Raw genomic sequence first — 16,288 nt, 5'->3', positions numbered from 1 at the left:
TAGGGCATAATTACACCCACGACAACTTATAAATTACATTTCTGTTTCAAAATACAGATTTCTCTTTGCCCTGCTCCAAACACATGCCAAGACCATGGTTTCCAAGGCAAGAGCCCAGAACTTAATATTTATTGAATTATTAAAGCATTTATACCATAATGATAATTAAAATATTCAGACAATTTACGGGGGGGCAGCTTTATCATTTCTTCAAGGTAACTTCCCATGATTTGGTTCAGTTTAGTTTATTATATGTTTGTCTTACCAAGTTCTATTCTGTTACTGGGTTATATGGACAAAATTCAATACTAAAAAAAAAAAAATACAACCATAGTGATCCTAAAAACTAGATAAAAACAAGGTAATAAACAAAAGCATGCCATCGCAAATAAAACTGAGAATTGAAAATTAAGAGGCGAGGGTCCAGAAAAGCTTGGGTAAACATATATGTTTTTAATAAGCATTTAAAGGTCTCTACTGTCTCCACCTCATGAATTACCCAAAGAAGGGCATTCCACAGAGTGGGCACTTTTGCCTAGCAGGTTTCCACATCATCACCGAGTCACAATTCGCTGGTCAAGGAATGACCAGCAGGGTCTCATCTGAAGACCTTAAAAGACCTGCCAGGTATGTGCTTGGGATAGTCTGAGGCAGTCTGTCAGGTGTTCTGCTCCCAAGTTGTCTGGGTTTTAAATGTCAACAACAAAACCTTGAACTTGACTTGATAGCTAATGGTCAGCTAGTGCAGACAATTTAACACATTTTTGCTTTGTTGAATAGTGTGGGTTTCTGCCTCCCTCCCTCAAAATGGAAAATGAATGTTCATGTTGTCTGGCCGCTGGAAGCTGTAATAAATATTCATATATTTGGGTTATTGCTTGGAGCCAATTGCAGAACATAGATAGCAGGAGGGATACAACCAAAGCTTGAGAAGTGACCCAAGTAAGTTCAATGGATTCTTCTGCATTGCCTTTGGAAGCTAGAGGTTGTGCCTCAAGAACTAGGCCTGTTCTTGACCCCCAGTCACAAACCCAGGTGAAATATATGTATATAAACACATGCTTTATTATGAGACAGATACAGTGGTACCTCGCAAGAAGAATGCCTCGCAAGACAAAAAACTCGCAAGACGAAAGGGTTTTTTGTTTTTTGAGCTGCTTCGCAAGACGATTTTCCCTATGGGCTTGCTTCGCAAGACGAAAACGTCTTGCAAGTTTGTTTCCTTTTTCTTAACACCGTTAATACAGTTGTGACTTGACTTCGAGGAGCAACTCATAGCACGCGGTGTGGTAGCCTTTTTTGAGGTTTTTAAAGACTTTGGTGATTTTTGAAGCTTTTCCAAAACTTTTCCGAAACCGTGCTTCGCAAGACGAAAAAATCGCAAGACGAAAAAACTCGCGGAACGAATTAATTTCGTCTTGCGAGGCACCACTGTAGATAAAACATTAAAAGGCAAATACAGTTTGGGAACAGGATAGCTAAGAGATCATCTCACCCTTTATATACCTAATCAGTCATTATGGACCTCAGGATAGCTCAGTTGGTATAGAATGAGACTCTGCATCTAGGGGTGGTGGGTTTGAGCATTGCAATTGTTGCACATTGCAGGGGGTTGGGCCCTCGGAGTCCACTCCAGCTCTACCATTCTATAGCGCTGTGTATGAGAGGGCTCCTGCCTCTTATCAGGAGGTGTCTTCCACACAATATGGGCAGGGCCTTTGGTGTTGTGGCCCCTACCCTTTGGAATTCCCTTTCGTTAAATATTAGATAAGTCCCATTTCTGCCGCTTTTTCAGCACCTACTGAATACATTCCTTTTAACAAGCCTTTTAAAGTAGAGTGGCAGCACTCACCCGCCTTCCCACCCCTCCCACTCAGGAACTGGCATTAATGCTTGGTGTTTGGAAGACAGATGACCATCACTGGCCTACCTGTGTCCAGGGCAGCTGTTTATCAGCTCCACCTGGTAGGCAGGCTGAGACCCTACCTGCCCGCAGACTGTCTCGCCAGAGTGGCGCATGCTCTAGTTATCTCTCGCTTGGACTACTGCAATGTGCTCTATGTGAAGCTACCTTTGAAGGTGACCTGGAAACTACAACTAATCCAGAATGCAGCAGCTAGACTGGTGACTGGGAGCGGCTGCTGAGACCATATAACACTGGTCTTGAAAGACCTACACTGGCTCCCAGTACGTTTCTGAGCACAATTCAAAGTGTTGGTGTTGACCTTTAAAGCCCTAAACGACCTCGGTCCAGTATACCTGAAGGAGCGTCTCCACCCCCATCGTTCTGCCCAGACACTGAGGTCCAGCGCCGAGGGCCTTCTGGCGGTTCCCTTGCTGCGAGAAGCCAAGTTACAGGGAACCAGGCAGAGGGCCTTCTTGGTAGTGGTACCCGCCCTGTGGAACGCCCTCCCACCAGATGTCAAAGAGAAAAATAACTACCAAACTTTTAGAAGACATCTGAAGGCAGCCCTGTTTAGGGAAGCTTTTAATGTTTAATAGGTTATTGTATTTTAGTGTTCTGTTGGAAGCTGCCCAGAGAGGCTGGGGAAACCCAGCCAGATGGGCAGGGTATAAATAATAAATTATTATTATTATTATTATTATTATTATTATTATTATTGGGGAAAGCCCTGTTTTTTTGAGGATCATCTCAAAGTTGTTGAGCTTACTTACTGTTACTGGGGAAACCCAGTCAGATGGGCGGGGTATAAATAAATTATTATTATTATTATTATTATTATTATTATTATTATTATTAACCTGCACGACCCCACCAGCTGCTACTTTCGGGGCTGATGTGGAAAGCTTAGATTTGCTATCCTACATCTGAGCACCTGCATCGACACCTGTCGCATTGCTTGCCACTGTCTGCGTAAATGGGAAGGCATTTATTATTGGGGGAAGGAGGGCAATGGTTTTATACTGGCAAAGAATTCCTGACGCTTCTGGGATTTGTCCTTCAGAAACACGTTGGTTCCTTGGGCTGTAACGATGTCTGCAAACTGCAGAGCAGCCACTGAGGGGGCAGAACCTATACTGTAACTTTTAAAATGCTAACATTTGTGCTATGCCGAAAGAGAAAAAACAAATGTGGGCTTAGTCTGCGTTTAAAGATACCAGGTCTCTCTGGTATGATAAGTAAATGGGTCATATCTGATGCATATCTATGGACGCAGCGTGATGAAATGGAAAATAAAAGATTTGCGGGTCAAAAAAACCATTGGAGGCACAGCAGCAGTCCTCATATTTCCACACCCTTTCCTCTTCTAAACCAGTCAAGAGAAATTCCATAGTAAACCTAATGATAACAAATTAAAATAGATAGGTAGGCTACTTAATTTTTCTTATAATTTTCTTATAATAATAAGAATCCTTAAAAAAAAAAAAAGAAAATGCATGAATTGCAAATATATACTCTAGAAGGCACAAAATCATTGTGTTGCGATGGATCTAGACACGTGACATTTCAGAATACCCTGGCTGTGTTTGTGGCAGTTGTTTGTTCTACACAGTTTCTAGGCCAGGGGTCAGCAAACTTTTTTAGCAGGGGGCCGGTCCACTGTCGTTCAGACCTTGTGGGGGGCCAGACTATATGGGGGGGGTGAACAAATTCCTATGCCCCACAAATAACCCAGAGATACATTTTAAATAAAAGGACACATTCTACTCATGTAAAAACACGCTGATTCCCAGACCGCCTGTGGGCTGGATTTAGAAGGCAATTGGGCTAGATCCGGCCCCCTGGCCTTCGTTTGCCAACTCATGTTCTAGACCATTTGCCTGGCTTCATTCTTCCATTTCTTTTGATCACTTTCTTTGGCCTTTATCTGTGTGTGTCAACCCGGCTGAGATAACTGGGCAGCACTTTCTTTTGACCTTTATTACGATTTTAACTCTCACTATTATATCCTCCGGGACGCAGGTGGCGCTGTGGGTTAAACCACAGAGCCTAGGAATTGCCGATCAGAAGGTCGGCGGTTTGAATCCCTGCGACGAGGTGAGCTCCCGTTGCTCAGTCCCTGCTCCTGCCAACGTAGCAGTTTGAAAGCACGTCAAAGTGCAAGTAGATAAATAGGTACCACTCCGGCAGGAAGGCAAACGGCATTTCCGTGCGCTGCTCTGGTTCGCCAGAAGCGGCTTAGCAATGCTGGCCACATGACCCGGAAGCTATACGCCAGCTCCCTTGGCCAATAAAGCGAGATGAGCGCCGCAACCCCAGAGTCGGTCACGACTGGACCTAATGGTCAGGGGTCCCTTTACCTATTATATCCTCCAATGGGGAGCATCAGTACAAGCAAGAGAAAATCAAACATCTATCGGGCAGGGGAAGGCAAGGACAACCCAACCTAAAGACGTGTGTATGTAGCAGACCGTCTGTTGATGTTGAGACTCTGCACAACATGGTAGAAGCGTGTGTCTCAGTGGTGGGGAACTAGCCTGTTGGTCAGAGCCTTCATCTCCAACACGCCATGGGCCAATTTCAACAGGTGAGCACAGTTCCATGCTTGCAGCAGGGTTTATTAAGCAGCATGACCGTTCTCCAGTGAAGATGACTGCCACCCTGTTGCCGCCAAGTGCAGCGTTTTACCCCTTTCTCATAGAAATGAATGGGTGGCCATTTACAGCACAAAATAAATTTCCCCACTGCTTGGAGGCCTTCTACTTTGTCCTGCATAATTCAGTAGGGATCTATGGAGCACTAAGTCAAACCTGTCTGCATAGGTATAGTATGTCTAGGGTTTGGGGGTCATCTTAGAATGGGATGGATTTGGGGAACTGGCTTCTAGGTGGGCAGATGATACATTCACACTTTAAGATCTGGGGGGCTAACATTTTCTTAATGCACAGCAGCTCTACACAATTGACCGCCAAATTTGGGGATATTTCAGATAATCCAGGTAACTGGATCTTGGAACACTTGTGTAGTGAGTTCTACTCATCTAAAAAAACCTTAAAGTTCCTAGCTTTTAAAGCTGAACTTATGGCAGCCACTAGTCCTCCATCAAGTAATCTGAACAGATAATGGGGCTCCCAGAGTACTATGGGACCCAGGTTGCTTACCTCCCTCTATGGGGAGAGAGAGAATGAATTAATAATGGTAATCTAACTTATTCCTCTGACTTATTCAACTCTTATATATTTTAACTTTTACTCCCATTCCACTCTTTCTATGGTTTTCTATCTACGTACTCTCTTTCCAAAGGTGGTGCTGTGGGTTAAACCACAGAGCCTAGGACTTGCCGATCAGAAGGTCAGCGGTTCGAATCCCCAAGATGGGGTGAGCTCCCGTTGCTCGGTCCCTGATCCTGCCAACCTAGCAGTTCGAAAGCACGTCAAAGTGCAAGTAGATAAATAGGTATCCCTCCAGCAGGAAGGTAAACGGCATTTCTGTGTGCTGCTCTGGTTTGCCAGAAGCGGCTTAGTCATGCTGGCCGCATGACCCGGAAGCTGTACGCCGGCTCCCTCAGGCAATAATGCGAGATGAGCGCCTCAACCCCAGAGTCAGCCACGACTGGACCTAATGGTCAGGGGTCCCTTTACCTTTACCTTACTCTCTTTCCAACTGCGTTTTCTTACTCGACTAAGTTGTTTTCATTACCTTATATTATTCTCACGTAATATCTACTGCTGAGTATTTTTTGTCAGCCTGTTACAATTATTTTCTTGCTGTTATATTTTTCCATATAATCTATTATATTGTGTCCTGACTTCTTTTTAGATTCTTATCTTTATGGGTTCATTGTAGAAGACCTCCTAATCCTGTAATCGCACAAGCTGAATTTGCCAGTATACGATTGAATCCCACTCAAAAATGGAAGCACCATCATTCTCCAAGGCAATGTGAGCACCTAAGAGTCTTGTGGAAGGCTTAAACTCTCTCTGACTGGAACTGTATACTTGGAGGAGGTGGCATCCAGGCAGAGCTGTCATGTTTCCTTACTAGCTTGCCTATACTTCTCAAAAACAGTTGCAAGATCAGACAAACCTGGAGGCAGACCAATGGCCCAGGGCCAGGTTTATAGGCTGTAATTTAGTGAAATTGACTGTGAGACTTGGCTGCACACATGTGAATGTTTAAATGCTGGTTTGCTGGGTGTTTTTTTTTTTTAAAAGAAATGAATTGCATTGTGTCTGTAAACACAACAAGCAAAGATTTCTACCTTCAAGAGCATTATATAAATAAAAATAAAAATAAAATCTTATACGGAAGCCTAATGCTGGATTCTGGAACTTGTCAAGGTCTCTCAGGCATTTAATCTTAGCATGCAATTTTAACATGTGATTTTAGTATTGTTTTTAAACAGATAAGTTTTATGTTGTATTTTGTATGTAACTTGTCTTTAATGTTTGCTTTTATTGTTTTTTTAAAAAAATGAATTGTGTATTTTTTAATGAATTGCATAGTATTTTGTAAACTGCTTGGAGATCTTGGGCTACATCAAACTAAATAAACCCAATAATGCAAGGATTTTGCTTGTGCAATGAAAGTTCCCCTCCCTCTGCTCTTTCTATGTGCTCCCTGCCCTCTCCCCAAATCTAACTCAGCAGTAGATATTACAACGTGACATAATAATATAAGGTAATATATTAGTAGAGTAAGAAAACACAGTTGGAAAGAGAGTTGAAGGAAAACCCAGAACAAATTTAGGAGACAACCTGTTAGGTTGTGGGTGAACATATCAGACGACACAGCGATTCTTCAAACAGCTCTTGTTTATTCCAAGGCCAGAACAGAACTGAACTGAGGAGCTCAGTCAGCCTGCTTATATAGAGCTCCAGAACAACGTAACTGTAGCAACTTTCTAAAACTATCCAATCACTGAACATCACTTTCGATCCTTCATTTGCATAACTATCTACAGTATCCCCCTGCTGGCCCAGGGTGAGAACTTCAGTACATAACACAACCAGATGAGGGAAGGGAGTTCTCCTTGCACAGCCAAAAGTTCTTCTGCAAGCAGAACTATCTAGTAGAACACCCCCTTTTGTTTGAATAAACATCATACACATTTTGAATATAATAAATAAAAATCCCTGGAATATGTGGAGATGAGAGGGCCTCCCAGGGCCGGCCCACCCATGAGGGGAGGAGGCGGCAAGGTGAGGCAACTGCTTCGGGGGGCAAGATCCACAGGGGTGGCATTGCCAGAAGCAATGGGGGAAATTAAAAAGGTTCCTAGATTGGCGGTATCCTTCCCAGGAACCCAAAAGGATACAGGCTCCAAGTGAAGTGAGAGGCCCTTGTTGAAATACAAATGGTTATAGGGACAGCCTCAGAAATAAAGAGGAGGCTGCAAAGAACCACATCTGAAGCAATGTTTTTTATATGCTTCCAGATTGCACACGTGATTTCTATACACCATTCACAGCAATCTTAATAGATGCCATCATCCTGAACCAATAAAAAAATTGGCTCTTCAGATCAGCCCTCATTATAATACCTTGTGATTACATATAAACCATTTTTCAGTTTCTTTCCTTATTAAGACTTTGATTTCCCTATCATCAAATGCCTTCCCATACAGTGGTACCTCGGGTTAAGTACTTAATTCGTTCCGGAGGTCCATACTTAACCTGAAACTGTTCTTAACCTGAAGCACCACTTTAGCTAATGGGGCCTCCCATTGCCGCCGCGCCGCCAGAGCACGATTTCTGTTCTCATCCTGAAGCAAAGTTCTTAACCTGAAGCACTATTTCTGGGTTAGCGGAGTCTGTAACCTGAAGCGTATGTAACCTGAAGCGTATGTAACCCGAGGTACCACCGTATCCTCTTTCCTCTGTCTACAAAACAATTCAAGATTAATCACAATTGCCATGCCCAACCGATTCTCTTTCCAGGCATACAATGGCCACCATAGATTCTAACAGTTTATTCTTTCCAGTGTTCTGGAACGAACATTCGCCACATACAGTACCTAATAGAAGCTAGTTCTGTACTGTAAAAGGTAGGCAGGCATGGGCCTTTTCAGTTTAGCTAGCTAGGCCATAGGCTCAAAAGAAAATGGATCATCAAAATGATGCAGTTTTATGAAATTTTTGTTTTCTCTATCACAGATCTACCACCGCCTTGGCAGTCCCCTGCCCAGGCCTCCTCTATAGTGACCTCTTGGCCAATAGGAGGTGCTGCTGGTCTGCCATCTTTGTTCCTAATGTAGATCTTTATTCCCCCCCTTCCTGATGTAGATCTTCACTCACCCCTTCTTCCCTGGCGGGTAGGGGCACCATTTTGTGGTTCACCTCAGGTGCCAAAATGTCTTGGGCAGGCCCTGGTGCCTCCCTCATCAAAAGAAATGCTCACGGGGCTATGTTGGATAGGACTGTCCTTCCTGAGGTCTGTGGTTACTTCTTACTTCAGTGGCAAATGTAATCAATGTGCAGGAACCATAAAGATGTGAAGTCCCTCCTAATTTAGTAGGTTCCTCGAAATCAGCAACTGCCTCTCTCCCAATATACCAGAACAAAGTGGACAGCTAAAATTAAACTGGCAAAGAAAGTGAAATCAGCAGAGACTAAATGAAGAGATGGTCTTTGGAAAAAATGATAGCTTAATAAGCTACTTAACTAATAGGATACAGTACTCAAAATGTAAACAGTACCTAAAAGCAGTTAAGTAGTTTGCAGAGGTGGAAAAGGAACACACATTTCAGAGCGGGTAATTAGTGCAGCTTAAAGCACATAGCTTACAGTAACCCGGGAGGCGAATCAGCCAAGGAGTGTGTGAAAATCAAACGGCAAACAGAGCAGAATGCTATTGACACCACTTTCAGTGCAACACCAACTCACTAATATTCAGTTGAAGAAAAATGATAATCGTTTCAGATCTTGTTTTAGTACAGCTAAGATATATTTTCCTTATAGAAGTTTTACACCCGCAAGAGAGGCAGGGCAGACACTGAATGGGTTCAGCGCCCCCATGACTGCAGGCAACAACCATTATAGGCAGGTCCAATTGACACGTGACCATGCCCCCCAGAAAAGGGGGTGAAATGGGCTTGTATGTGCTCTGCCAGTGCGTGCGGAGGTCAAGAACACAACTCCCTGCAAAATGGTCACTGGCTGTACAAGAAGAAAAAAACAACACTATTTAATGTCTGCCACCAGTGATTCTTCAAACAGCTCTTGTTTATTCACAGGCCAGAACAGAACTGAACTGAAGGGTTCAGTCAGCCTGCTTATATAGAGCTCCAGTACAATGTAACTGTAACAACTTTCTGTAACTATCCAATCACTGAACGTCACTTTCAATCCCTTATTTGCATATGTGGACCTGAACTATCTACAGTATCCCCCTGCTGGCCCAGGGTGAGAACTTCAGTACATAACAGGGGAAACAATAGGGGGAAAAGGGTGACAGATATTTCTTAGGAACTAAAGGGTGACAACTTTTATCCTGTGGCTCTTTGCAGTCTCTTTATTTAGAGCATGGGTAGGAAAATTAAGCAGATCTGGCCCAATCGCCTTCTAAATCCGGTCCGCGGACGGTCCGGGAATCAGCGTGTTTTTACATGAGTAGAATGTGTCCTTTCATTTAAAATGCATCTCTGGGTTATTTGTGGGGCATAGGAATTTGTTCATCCCCCCCCAAAAAAAATACTCCAGCCCCCCCCAAGGTCTGAGGGACAGTGGACAGGCCTCCTGCTGAAAAAGTTTGCTGACCCCTGCTTTATAGAATGGTGTTTAACTGGTTCACTGTGAAATACCACCATCCCCTTCACAACCCAAATGACTTTTAAGTAGCATCTACTTGATGCCAGACGCTTTGAAATTCTCACTGGTGCTTGCTTCTTCAACTGGGGTGGGGGCAGTGAGAGTACATTATCCTGTTTATCTGGCATCCGTACTCTTCCGCTGCATTCCAGGCATGCCAAAAGGCTAGTTTATTATGGCTTATACAAGACTTAAAGCTGTGGGCCTGTTAAACCAAGCAAGATAGCCATGGACCTCAGGTGGCCATGATAGGAATGGAATGAAGGCAGAAGGCCTATATTAACTAGGCAGTGTAGCTAGAATGCTCAGTCTAAATTGTTTACTTATCAAGTTTTTGGATAACAAAATATATATTGGATAAATATGTCCTTTTTGTGTGTGCGCACGCACAGTTTTTGGTTGAAGAACTGCATTGCAAAATTTGGAGAATTTAGCCAGATAACAATATGGTATCATCTCAGCAAAGGAAGCTAGTCTGGATTATATTTTAACACTTGCTGGATCCAGGGGTTAAGAAGGAACTCCCATAAAGCCTACTTCCTCCCCATCACAACTCACAACACTATGAAATGCAGGAGGAATTTTGTCCAAGGAGGATTGACCAGTGTTTTGTTGTTGTTTAGTTGTTTCCGACTCTTCTTGACCCCATGGACCAGAGCACGCCAGGCACTCCTGTCTTCCACTGCCTCCCGCAGTTTAGTCAAACTCATGCTGGTAGCTTCGAGAACACTGTCCAACCATCTCATCCTCTGTCGTCCCCTTCTCCCTGTGCCCTCCATCTTTCCCAACATCAGGGTCTTTTCCAGGGAGTCTTCTCTGACCAGTGTTTACTGATAGTTTATTGGATGGGTGTCCTACACAGCTACTCCAAAAGGCATTCTAGGATCAAAAAAGCCTTTGGTATTTATTGTCTTTTTGGTGCCTAGCGAAGGCCTTCTCTTTTCAACAAGCCCTTTAAGTGGAGATATTTATCTCGTTCTGCAACTTGTCTTGGATTTAAAAAAAGGAAAAAATCGGAAACTCAGACATGAGATCTTAAAAGTTAGCAAGCTATAATTAAACAAAAGCAAGCTGTGTCTAAGCAACATTTTGCAAGAGACCAGGTTTTGGTTCGCTAAGATACCTGCAATGCAAAGCCTCTCTTTCAGATTATAGAGCTCTTTTCATCACCAGAACCCGATTTAGGGGTGGAGATGCCTAAAAAAAAAACTTTTCCTGCACAGGAACTGAGGAGAGATTAACAACTGCTGGCAGAAATATAAAAATATAGGTGCCTGCAAAAGCCACAACAGCTGGGGCAGACAAAGACAATTGCTAGATTCACACACATCCCTCAACTTATGCTCTAAACCTTCTACTGAGGTTGGCAAGCGTGCTAAGCGAACAAAGATCCCTTGGTGCTGATTCATGTGATCCCTGGGCTTGTGGTGGCTGTGTTACATTTCTGTGTGCTATGAGTGGTGGCTTGGCCTTCAGCTGCAACCCCGTAATTATCTTGGTTAATTTTACTCACAGTCGTTACCAAATAAAATTCCACCTTGTCTCTAGTCAAAGCAGAGTGCTGCTGTTTCTGAGAATGATTAAGGGCATGCAGCACACCCATAGCTGCCAAGTGTCCCTTATTTGAAGGGACAGTCCCTTATTCCAGCGCCATGTCCCGCTGCTGTCCCTTATTGATGGATGTCCCTTAAATGATGTCGCTTAAATTTCAAAGGAAGCAGCTCCTCTCCCTCCCTCCCTCCCTCCCTCCCTGCCGGCCAGGGAGGAGGGAGGCTCCAACTGTGTTGCTTGGCTGTGTTATTGCTCACCCAATAAGGACTCTAAGAATGACTGGGGGGTGGAGCTTGCATGCCTTGTGTGTGACTAGTTAATGCAAGCCTAGGGGGTTTTTGAATGCTGGACGCCATATTGTTACACATGCTGCTGCAAACTTTGCAGTGCAAAGTCAGGCCGGGGAGCCATCTTAAGTTGAGGCTGCATAGGCCTTGTGGTGCATGTGATTCAGATTCTATTCAGTTGAACCTCTGGTTACAAAGTTGGTTGGACAGCGTTCTCGAAGCTACCCAGCATGAGTTTGACCAGACTGCAGGAGGACAGGAAGACTGGAGTGCCTGGCAGAGGTGAGGCTGCAGGTCCCTTATTTTGGCTGCTGGTCCCTTATTTTCAAATCTGTAAGTTGACAGCTGTGAGCATGCCACCGGAACAGCTGTTTTGGAGATAGGCCGCCATCGCCTCCAAGGCTGCAGATGTACGCTTCCTTGCTTGGAAGTGGGTTTCGCTGAACTCTGCGGAGCTTGCTTCTGAGTAAACATGTCCAGGCTCACAGCAGCACCAAGGCTGCAGCTGTAACAGCGGCTTCTCGTGCTGCTGATGGGCACTTTTCTGTTTACTCTGGAGGGCAGCCAAGGGGATAACACAGCTATACCAGCTCCTCTGGGCCCAGGAGACTTGCAGAAGGATCTTGCCGCCTAGAGACAGGTGCCTAAGGGTGCTGACAGGTTGGGGGGCTGTCAGGAAGAACAAGCTGAGAGGTGGGCGAGAGCTTTCCTCCTTTTTGTTTTACGGAGTCGGAATGGGTTGAGTTGAGATGATTCTTTTATAGTTGCTTCAGGTTGTGATGGGCTCCAATTAGGTCAGATTCTGTCTCTTATAATAACAATAATAATTTTATTATTTATACCCCACCTACCTGGCTGGGTTGCCCCAGCCACTTGTGGTTAAGAGGGTTTCAGTGGACCTCAGAGAGGGAAAGGAGAAGAAGTCTGTGTGTTGTGTGGAGAACTTTCATGTTCTGGATTCAGGCTCCAGAATGCGTTGGTAATGGGGTTATATAGTCCTCCCTTGACATAGCTCTCAAAAGAAAACTACATGTTCGTTTCTGAGCACAATTCAAAGTGTTGGTGCTGACCTTTAAAGCCCTAAGCAGCCTCGGCCCAGTATACCTGAAGGAGCGCCTCCACCCCCATCGTTCTGCCCGGACACCGAGGTCCAGCGCCGAGGGCCTTCTGGAGGTTCCCTCACTGTGAGAAGCCAACTATCAGGGAACCAGGCAGATGGCCTTCTCGGTAGTGGCACCCGTCCTGTGGAACGCCCTCTCACCCGATGTCAAAGAGAAGAACAACTACCAGACTTTCAGAAGACACCTGAAGGCAGCCCTGTTTAGGGAAGCTTTTAATGTTTAACAGACCACTGTATTTTAATACTTTGTTGGAAGCTGCCCAGAGTGGCTGGGGGAACCCAGCCATATGGGCAGGGTACAAATAATAATTAATAAATAGTAATAATAATTTTTAATGGTAAATATGTGAATGCATTTAACATGTGTAGGGTCCCCCCCCAATAAAAACTGCAGGTTAGACCACATACCTCACAATAGTCCCAATGAAAATCCTCTCAATGCTAACATTACCCCCATGTGAAAAATAGACATTACTCCGGGATCTTTCATAGAGAGAATTCTTTCAGCAGGTGAAACTTGCTGAAATTGCTCTTCCACACAGCTATTAAAGAGACAGGGGCCCTGCCTTCTTTTTCCTTCCACTGGTGAATTTAAATATCTAGGGGGACGAATTCAGGTTGAAAGAACATCAACAACACATTGTATTTTAATTTCAAACAATACATTGATGTTTCTCTCTGTGTGTATGTGAGCAAGGATACTGAGCAAGACCGTTTAATTACAGGGTGAAGTTGCAACCCTAGGGACACTTACTATTCGGTAAATAAAGGTAAAGGGACCCCTGACCATTAGGTCCAGTCGTGGCCAACTCTGGGGTTGCAGCACTCATCTTGCTTTATTGGCCGAGGGAGCCGGCGTACAGCTTCCAGGTCATGTGGCCAGCATGACTAAGCCGCTTCTGGTGAACCCGAGCAGCGCATGGAAACGCCGTTTACCTTCCCGCCGGAGCGGTACCTATTTATCTACTTGCACTTTGATGTGCTTTCAAACTGCTAGTTTGGCAGGAGCAGGGACCGAGCAACAGGAGCTCACCCCGTCGCGGGGATTCGAACCGCTGACCTTCTGATCGGCAACTCCTAGGCTCTGTGGTTTAACCCACAGCGCCGCCTGTGTCCCTCCACTATTCGGTAAGACCCATTTAATACTTCTAAGCAAGACTGGGTGATCCTTTCCAGAAAAACATCCATAACGCGAGAGTTTTTGCTGTGAGCAAATTGCAGCGTTTGAGTAGTCAGAGAGCATAGAATGGGAGAATGAGATCATGCCAGGTGAATCCTTAAGAACATAAGGATTGCCTTCTTGATCAGGTCAATGGTCCATCTAGCTCAACATCCTATTCTCACAGTGGCAAACTAAGAAGCCTGCGGGACAGCATAATTGTATCATGTCTGTCCTTGGTTCCCAATATCAAGACCAGAAATATATAGAGAGCGCATGATATTTTGTGACATATGTATAATGCCTGATCTCGCATGGCCCTTGCCTTACATATAAAAGTTTTAACTCGGTTCCTCCAATCCAACCCGGAGACCTGTGTATTGAGGCCGGACTGCGCATGAATTTCCCAGGCTGAAAAGTCCAGTACCGTCATGTACCACATTTAGATTGTTTTGAACAGAACTATCTATCTGTTTGGGGCTGTTTTTGGGGGGTGGGCGTGGGAGGAGAGGCCTAAATAAAACCTTCCATTTCCCTCTCTCACCTGGATAAGCGACGTATGAGTGGCAGGCAGTCTCCCAGTCCAGACTTTTCAACCCTGGGAAAAGTCAACTCCCCCTTTGCCTACACATTTCCCAGCGTCGGATTTTGGCAAATGCGCTGGGTCCAAGGTCATTAATTCCATTGTAAGAAATGATAAGTGCAGGCTTTGTGTTTTAACACATGCACATTAGGGGAACAAGTTTACTACTATGGCAATGGCAATACAAGAACATTTTGATTTCAATGTTTAAAGTCCATTACTACATCTTTATCTACCATTTAAATCCTTTTAATAGCCCGACCAAAGTCTGCCATCGTGAGGCTCGCAGCTATCTTTAGAGCATGGGTGGGCAAACTAAGGCCCGGGGGCCGGATCCGGCCCAATTGCCTTCTAAATCCGGCCCGTGGACGGTCTGGGAATCAGCTTGTTTTTACATAAGTAGAATGTGTCCTTTTATTTAAAATGCATCTCTGGGTTATTTGTGGGGGCTGCCTGGTGTTTTTACATGAGTAGAATGTGTCCTTTTATTTAAAATGCATCTCTGGGTTATTTGTGGGGCATAGGAATCCATTCATTTTTTTCTGCAAAATATAGTCCGGCCCCCCACAAGGTCTGAGGGACAGTGGACCAGCCCCCTGCTGGAAAAGTTTGCTGACCCCTGCTTTAGAGCTCCCTAGGCCCTACGTAGCAACTAATCCCAGCGGCCACGAAGGCCTGTTTGGTGAAATCCGAAAATGCTTACACCAGCACTCTTCTCCTCATGAACTTCAACTTTCCAATAGCTTGGGTGAGAAGTTACACTTGCCCCCTCGCTCCCTGAAGCTTTTAAAAGTAACATCGGTGTCGCAGCTAATGAGGCAGTAGAAGGCAAGCTGTGGTATATTCACGGCTGCTAATTACTCCATTCCCGGGAGCCTAATGAAAGAATTGTGCATTCAGTTGCTGTCTAGTCAGCACCAGCCACCTGCGATTTCGGACACACCTGAGCTCTCAGCTCAGTGGCCCATGATTCCAAATTAATCCGTCCCCATTACTAAAGGATAGAAGACGAAGGCGCCAAGCAACCGTGAAATGGTGCTTTGCTAAAAGAGCAAAGAACAAACAAGCTGAGCAATACTCCGCAGTCAACTGTCTGTGCAGAATCATATCTATATATTTATTGACGCATCTATTTTTATATATTCCCCCTCCATTATTTCTCTCAGTCCCTATTCCACTCACCCCGTTCTGCTTCCTCCTGGTTGCAGGCTGGCTGGATTTGGCTGGCGGGCCATAGGTCAGGGCTTCCCCATCTTTTTCAAGGCCTAGGGACACATTTGGAAATATAATAAACTGTCAGGGGCGCCACAAAATACCCATTTCACATAAATCAGGTGATGCTCAGGCGCACATTTATACACAGTGAGAAAATAGGCAAAACATCAAGACTGGATTACTGCAATGCGTTCTATGTGGGGCTTCCCTCGAGCTTGAACTGATCTGGTGGCCGATTTGCTACTGAGCCAGGTCCAAGACATTACTATTGGTATAAAGGTAAAGGGAACCCTGACCGTTAGGTCCAGTTGTGACCAACTCTGGGGTTGCGGTGCTCATCTTGCTTTACTGGCCAAGGGAGCTGGCGTTTGTCCACTTCCGCAGTTTTTCCGGGTCATGTGGCCAGCATGACTAAGCCGCTTCTGGCAAACCAGAGCAGCGCACAGAAACGCCGTTTACCTTCCCGCCGGAGCTGTACCTATTTATCTACTTGCACTTTGACGTGCTTTTGAACTGCTAGGTTGGCAGGAGCTGGGACCGAGCAATGGGAGCTCACCCCGTCGCGGGGATTCGAACCACCGACCTTCTGATCAGCAAGTCCTAGGCTCTGTGGTTTAACCCACAGCGCCACCCGCATCCCACTATTGGTATATAAAGCCCTT

General features: G+C 44.9%; 1 long non-coding RNA gene across 1 annotated transcript in view; it reads right to left on the bottom strand.

Annotated features, from left to right (window-relative positions):
• The window catches only part of LOC128409965 (uncharacterized), a 73,426-nt gene extending 57,422 nt beyond the window's left edge, over window positions 1-16,004 (bottom strand). Inside the window, exon 1 of the long non-coding RNA XR_008329352.1 lies at window positions 15,594-16,004. This is a non-coding gene — a long non-coding RNA (uncharacterized LOC128409965). The remainder of the gene's footprint in view (window positions 1-15,593) is intronic.
• Window positions 16,005-16,288: the final 284 nt, after the last annotated feature.

Source organism: Podarcis raffonei, chromosome 3 (genome assembly GCF_027172205.1).
Source record: "Podarcis raffonei isolate rPodRaf1 chromosome 3, rPodRaf1.pri, whole genome shotgun sequence".
NCBI lineage: Eukaryota > Metazoa > Chordata > Lepidosauria > Squamata > Lacertidae > Podarcis > Podarcis raffonei.
Note: the sequence above shows the minus strand (reverse complement) of the source record. Positions and strands in the feature narration are given on the sequence as shown.